Source organism: Morus notabilis, unplaced genomic scaffold, assembly GCF_000414095.1.
Source record: "Morus notabilis unplaced genomic scaffold, ASM41409v2 Scaffold97, whole genome shotgun sequence".
In the NCBI taxonomy this organism is placed as follows: Eukaryota; Viridiplantae; Streptophyta; class Magnoliopsida; order Rosales; family Moraceae; genus Morus; species Morus notabilis.
In genome coordinates, this window is record NW_010357090.1 from 269,952 (window position 1) to 277,810 (window position 7,859).

Consider the following 7,859-nt stretch of genomic DNA (forward strand, 5'->3'; position numbering starts at 1 on the left):
TCCTTTTGCTGACATCAATTCGAAAACAATCCAAAGTTGTGTAGTCCCTAGTACAAATCAGCCTTTAGTGCACTTGCTATATCCACTAATGCTCATACGTGAGTTTTCTTTTTCTTTTCTTTTCTTTTTTTTTTCAATGTAAAGTAATCAATTTTTTTTGTTCATATGTCCTTTAATTTGTAAACCTGATGCGTGCTTCTCGAATGATATTTTCGAGTAAAACAAATTTACAGGACCATTATGTTTGTATACAAACAATATATGACTAGTATGTAAGAATATTCTTGTATTCTGAAGTTTGTTGTAAGAAATATTAGTGATATAAAATGAAGAAACCTTACCTTAGATACCGGACAAAAGGGTAATGACAAAAGTATAGTGCTAACTTATTTGTTTTATCTTCAAACTACCACTAACGTTTTAGTGGACTAGATTGAGGTTATGAAAATAAATATTAATTTTCTATTGTATGTATGTTCTCCATTTCGAAATGGAATCAAACTTTACTAAACGTTTATTCATCAAATGACTTTAATAAAGTTTTTTAAATTTTTTTAAGGATGACTTGAAATATGTATAACTTTAGTCTAAAAAGTAACAATAAGACAAAAATCATGGATTAGAATCATGAGATTAGAACCATTTTCGATTTATGTGTATTTTTTATGAGAAAAAATACTATAGCGAACTATGAACCATGATTCAAATCATATTATGAATCCCCTTACCAAACGTCTCCAAATGTTTTAAAAGATATGTATAAATCTTCATGTCCCGTAAATAGACATTCCTCTAAAATTTGTTTCGTTTGTTTTGAGAGCTTGTCCTATTCCTTCTGCTTTTTGAATAATCCATAATCTAATTCGATATCATCAGCATGTGAAGTATTTGGAAATTGTATTAAAAAATAGAGAAAAAGAACATAAAAGAAAAGAATGATGAGCAAATATTTCATTGGTAATGATATTTTATACGTTCACAGAGATGAGGAAACATTTTTTATGGCCGGGGATATTAATCATTTTAATTTAGACCCTCACCATGATGGTTCTTTAGTGTACAGGAACACATGAAACATAAAGCAATGAGAGCTCGGGATGTAGATTGGGTGGCCCATTTCAGCCCCACCTTATCACTAAAGAATCTCAAAAGCATTCTTTGAGAATTACTTTTTGGCCATAATATCGATGGACAAGAATGCAACACGACATTTTTGTATTGTGATCTCACAAGCACTTGATCTCCACCTCTCCAACATGAAATGTTCTCATCACTCTTATTTTCCACCAATTTCTATCCCCTCCTCCGCGGTTGCATCAACACCTTCCTACAGCCTCAGTATAAACTCAAGGGCGCTCAACACATCATCCATCTTAGGTCGTCACTTTCTATCACTTCTCAAGCACTGATCCGCTACTTTTCCATACACCTTCAAACACTCTAGCGCAATCTGACCCCATTCTCATCTATGATTTGATCAAGCACCCCTTTCTTCATGTTAAATCGAGCCGATTGGACCAAACTCTGTTGCTCCTCCTCCAAGCCCATATCCATGGCAGGCCTACCACACAACACCTCGAACATCACCACTCCAAACCCATAAACATCAGACTTGGAAGTGAGCTACTTGGTCCAGAAGTATTCTGGATCCAAGTACCCAAAAGGGCCATTCACATCCGTACTGACGTGGCTTCTCGATGGGCTAGCCGGGCCTAATCTCGAAAGCCCAAAGTTTGACACCTTGGCGACCGAATTCTCGTCCAACAGAATGTTGCTCGTCTTCACATCGTGGTGGATTATCATCCCATGCTCTGCGCCTGCATGAAGGTAAACCAATCCACGAGCAGCTCCAATGCAAATCTATAATCTCTGCTTCCAGGTCAGAGGCTGATTATTCATACTGTACAGATGATCACAGACCGTTCCATGTGCCATATAATCATAGACGATGATCATGAACCGTTGATCGTGGCAGTAGCCAATCAGAGGGACGAGATTAGGGTTTCGAAGCTTCGAAAGCGTTTTGACTTCAGTGCGGAACTCGCGGAACCCTTGACTCGACATTGACTATTGGAAATCTTGAGGGAAAGGAGACTTGAAACACGTAGAAAGTACGCTTTCCTTAAAGCATAATTTGCCCCCTCTTGTTAAAGATTGCTTCTGGTTCTCGGCAAATCGCTCGCAGGATATGACAAGTCTTCAAGTTGTTAATGACAAGCAAAATGACAACAACACTAAGAACACAAGAACTCTTTGAATTTCTGGAAATTTTAGAACAAGAAGAGAGATGAATTGTAGAGATTTTTCTCACTTCATTTTTTCAACAATTCTTGTTCTTTTAATAGTTTTTTATCACACCAATACGTAAAGACACAACCAAACTTGAAAATGCACCTTTTCCATTTGAATTGGTGTTAATTTAAGTTTCAAAACCCGTGTCTGATCATTACAGCACTGTGGCACCAGTTTCGGGCACTGCAGCGCCAGTTTCGGGCGCTGCAGCGCCAGTTTCTAGAAAACCAGAAACTGTCCGCGTAAGCCTGAGCGCTGCGGCGCCCAAACTCAGCGCCGCGGCACTATGTTCTTTGTCCAGTCTAGCGCCACAGCACCCAAGCTCAGCGCCGTGACGCTATGCTCTCTGTCTAGTCTAGCACCATGGCGCTCTAACTCTGCGCCAAAGCGCCCTACTTACTGGAAATTATGTCCATTCCAGCGCCGCGGTGCCCAAACTCAGCGCCAAAGTGCCCCGCTTGCTGGAAGTTATGTCTGCTTTTAGATGTGATAAAACTTAACAAATTGTTATATATTATATTTAAACAATCCCCCACTTGTTTAAACATAATATTGAAGAATTCTATCCAGAAACTGTATATATGCATAAAGTAAAATATCTTTCGATTTGAATTTTACCTTGGTCATGTATGTTTCACAAATGTATATTGGAATTCTAGGTATCCTAAGGCTTTGAATCAGTTATTACTTATGATAATACCAGTGAATCCACACACATAAATACATTAGAGTTCAATTATTCTACACAACTCTCACTTTGCACTATTCATGGCCTTGTGCAATCCTGATTCATAAACTTTTCAAAGAGAAACTCCAACTCTTCTTTGAGATGGCACCACCTCTAAGTTGACATAGGTGAAGTTCTTCTAGTATCTTTGTTACTTTTAAGATACTTGTTCTTAAAACTGAACTTCATTAAATCTTAACTCATTCCTCACATAGTAATAACCAACACTAAAATTCTTTTTGGGCTTAATGGTTAGTGTTGAAACTCTCCACTTATCAATAATTTATTATTATCCATTGAATCTAAAATTACTCATTTCGTTGTGTTAGATTGGGTTGCCATCATTGGTGGATTTTAATCCAGGAGTTTTAGCCCCATCCCATTTGACGTCGCCCTTACTAAATCTCTTGAAAGAGATTTATTAAAAGGATCTATCAAATTTTCAATGGACTTCACATATGTAAGAGAAATTATTCCATCTTTGATTAATTTCCTTACATAATCATGTCTAAGACTCATATGTCTTGACTTTCCATTGTATATCTCGCTATAAGCTCGAGCTAAAGTGACTTGACTATCACAATGTATTGATATCGCTGATACATCCTTTATAGTCAAAGGAATCTCCAACAATAGGTCCCTTAACCACTCTGCTTCATTCCCAGTAGCTGCTAATGCAACAAATTCTGACTCTATAGTTGAGTGTGTTATACAGGTCTGTTTCTTGAATTTTGAAGAAATAACACCTCCTCCCAAAGTGAACACCCAACAAGTCATTGATTTGTTATCTCCAATACTTGATATCCAGATTGTATCTATATATCCTTCTAGAATAGCAGGGAATTTTGAATATTGGAGACCTAAGTTTTTAGTTTTCAATAGATAACCTAAACCTCTACCAATGGCCTTCCAATGTTTAACACTTGGATTGCTAGTAAATGTACTCAATTTAGTAACAGCAAATGTTGTACCAGGTCTTGTGCATTGCACTGCATACATAAGACAACCAATAGCACTTACATACTCAAGCTGAGCCACTGCTCTTCCATCATTCTTGAAAAATTTTACACTAGGATCAAATGGAGTACTGGCCTCCTTTATCTTTAAGTGACTGAACTTTTTCAACACTTTCTCAATATAGTGTGAATGGGTTAGAGTGTAACCCCTACTATTAAGTCTAACTTTGACCCTATGCAATGAGAATCCATGTGTACCTTCCCGAGGCATGATGTAGAAGATTAATCAAGAAAAACCCTGAAGTTTGCGATGTTCATTATACCTTCAAGCCTTGAACTGCTGTGTGGTTTATGTTGAAGGTTTTCAAAGAATAAGAAAATGTGACTGCTCTCAATGTAAGTTAATGTTCCCCACATTCCCATATATGGACTTTTTGCAACACCTTCTGGGATTTGGCATTATGAAGACACCATAAAGGCTCTCTATTGAAGCTTTTTTTTTTGGAAACAAAACATTTTCTTTGGTGAAGTATCTCCGAGCCAACCTCCTTAGCTTATAATCTTCTTTCAAGTCCATTCAGAGAGCCATATTTTAAAGGTACAGATAAAAACCTTTAATCCTGTGTCTGTCGTAAGATATGTGGTGAAAGCTACGTCAAGGGGGCAGAAAAAGCTTCGTCGGCCATATTCGTTGCATCTGTCGTAGCTGTTACTTCTAGTGCAACGGCTTATTTGGATGCATGGGAGTTGAGGAAGAGAACTTTGACATAGAAAGACCAAGTGAAAGGTCATTTACCTCCAGTGGCAGCGCCTCCAATGAGGATTCATCATTTCCTGCCATCGGAGGTGATTCCATAGCTTTATCTCACTCTTTGAACATCGTTTTGGTATGTTGTTCGCATTTGCTATTTGATTTGGACTAGGTCTGCCTTGGACTAGGTTTGCATTCGACTTCACCGTTCTTCCATGATGAAAATGTTGAGGCCACTCTGTCGTAGTGTAGAGTCATGTCCTGAAATGCTGAAGTAAATGGTTGCCGAGTTTCTTCTCTCTCGGTTTGAACTCGAAGCGCCATATCTAAGAGGTGACATGATCTTTGACAAGGTTGCTTGGGACGTTCATGTCCTGAAAAAGAATTGACAAACCATAAGAGGCAATGATCATGTCTTTCCTTTCATTCTTTTTATGTACGCGGATCACAACAGAGAGGAGAACTCGCTGGCTGCGTCCGGTGCAGCCCCTAATCCATCTAAAACTGACTCGACGAACTATGAGGGCATCCCACTCGAGGACTACTTTTCACTTGTCAAGATCTCCCTGGATAAAAGCCTCGATTTGTTGCCCTCATCTCGCGATGGCACTTCTATCAGTAATACGGGCGCTGAGAAAGAGAGCTTGTGGGGGTAATTTGATACCGTAATAGTTGTTGCTCAATCCGCGAAGTTGGCGATTCTTGTTCGGTGACAGTCTCGCTTGTATTTCACTTCTTTTGGGATCTCTTCATTTGTTTTTTTAGAGACTTGTAGCTTGGGATTATGTCCCATCATTACTGCGTCTGGTGATTACTTCCGATTGAAGATGAATTCTACCGATGATTGCTTCTGTCGAGAGATGACTTGTGTCTGATGATTGCTTTTGTAAAGAAATAGCTTGTATTTAGAGGAAAGTTGCGACCAGAGGTTGTTCCTATCCGCACCTGGAGGTGGTTTCTGTCCATGTCCGTAGGTGGTTTCTGTCCACGTCCGTAGGCGGCTTTTTTTTTCTAGAGAGAACTTGCATTCAGAAATAATTTGCGTCTAGATGTCATTCCCGTCCGCATCTGGAGGTGGTTTCTGTCCACGTCCGTAGGCGGCTTTTCTTTGTTTTAGAGAGAACTTGCATTCAGAAATAATTTACGTCTAGATGTCATTCCCGTCCGCATATGGAGGTGGTTTCTGTCCACGTTCGTAGGTGGTTTCTATTCGGAGAGAACTAGGATTTGAAAGTACTTTGCATTCGAAGGTCATCCATGCCCGTGTCTGGAGGTGGTTTTTGTCCAGAGATGATTTTTTTTAGAGATAGCTCATGCTCGATGATTGGTTTTGTCTGATTATTGCTTCTAGTCATAGATATCCATTTCCTCTTGTCCACCATTCTTGTTGTTATGCGTTTGTTTCTGACAGGGATGTGTTTGCTTCCATCTGCAGATGGTTTATGTCCAGCATTTGCTTCATTTGAATGATTTTAGGTGACATGATCGACGCTTGAGAAATCCATAAGGTTAATCGTCATGCTCCTCTGCCTCGGAAGTCTGTCGAAGAAATATTATTTTAGTTACAGAACGTCGGATCTAGACTGCCTGGTAAACATGAAAAGTATGGTGGTAAGAAACGAAAGAGACAATCTGCAGAGCTTAACTGGACAAAAAATAGTATTTTTTGGGAACTACCATACTGGACTTCTGTTGGGGCTCTTTTGGAGAGGGCCTGTCAACGTGGAAGGTGCGAAACTCGTGGCCTCGTTTGGCTCGCTATGACTGTGCACTCACTGACTGACGTGGTCGGAGAGCTGCTGAGGGTCCCTCCTGTCATCGACGGTGACTGGGATGATGACGTTGGCCCCGGCTGAGGTAGGCTAAACCCGGATGTCCCCAAGGAAGACAGTATCCGAGGGCGACACCCGTTGCGGCTTCAGCTCCATGAGGTTGAGGAATTTTCGATGGGGATCTCCCAGTGAGCGTATAGTGTGGGAGAGGAACGTGACCAATTTATGGAGGAGGTTTCTAAGTAGGTAATGGAGTTATATTTCTCTGTTTGTGAATAAAAGATCCCGACGGACGTAGTGTGTGAAGGGAGTGAAACAGTCAATCTCGAGGTGTTGGGCTGTGGTTAAGGGCTTTTGGTGTTTCAGGAGCTTTTGTTACCACTTCTAATGGGGAGAACGCCTAGAAACTTGTTCTACAGGGACACCGCTAGAAGTTATGGGGAATGTGATTCTCCGTCGGTCGCTCTGATAGAAACCAGAAAATCAGAGGAGTTCGAATAGAATACTTTAATCTGCCCTTCTCCCTCTTTTCCCGTGTATCTTGTTGTGTTTTTTGATAGGTTTGGGCAATGGTATTTATAGGCCAGGTTTGTGGTAAAAAAAAAAGGGAAGGAAGTTTTCCCGCCAACCGTTTTGGATATTGGCTGAAACCCCCCAGAAGTCCCCGTCGGTAAGACATTTCCAGTGAGATTCAGGGGCAGCTTTCGATGCTCCCAGGAGAATGTTTACCCCAGAAGGGAATGTAATAGGTTGCTGGGCAACCAGACGTGGCTTCGTGGCCATTTTGGGTGAGGTCAGGGAGTGGTAGCTAGACGTGGCTTCATGGCCATTTTGGTTGAGGTCAGGAAGTGGCAGCCAGACGTGGCTTCGTGGTGAGGTTAGGGCGTGGTAGTGAGATGGACAGAGATTCTCCCCTCTCATTCATATGTATTATGGCCTTTCACTGTGTTTTTCAGGAATGGACTGCCTTGAGCTGAGAAGGCAGAAGTTGGACGAAGAAAAGCAAAAGAAAGACGTGGAGAAATGTTGCTTTGTGTCTCAGTGCGAGGTAGTGGGCTAATAGGTTTTTTTCCTGGACTGTCTATAGGTTTTACTCTATCTAATTTCCTCCATAACCCACATTATCCTAATTCCCTCATAGACCCAAGACTACCCCAAGTGGGCCAAGGATCTAATTGGGCCAGATAAAATAGGTCCGGTCACATTCCTTGACCTGCCAAACCACGGCCCACATAGAAGTCCCCGAACGTGGCTTAGGTCCACGCACCATACCTGGAGTTGCATTTATTCAATTTGGGCCGGGCTGATATCTTGTAAAATTTTGGGTATCAACAACTTCATTATCAACTCGTCACAACTTA

At 40.8% G+C, this 7,859-nt stretch overlaps 1 pseudogene; it reads right to left on the bottom strand.

Annotated features, from left to right (window-relative positions):
* Positions 1–1,440: 1,440 nt before the first annotated feature.
* On the bottom strand, positions 1,441–2,064 carry LOC112091189 (annotated as a pseudogene).
* Positions 2,065–7,859: the final 5,795 nt, after the last annotated feature.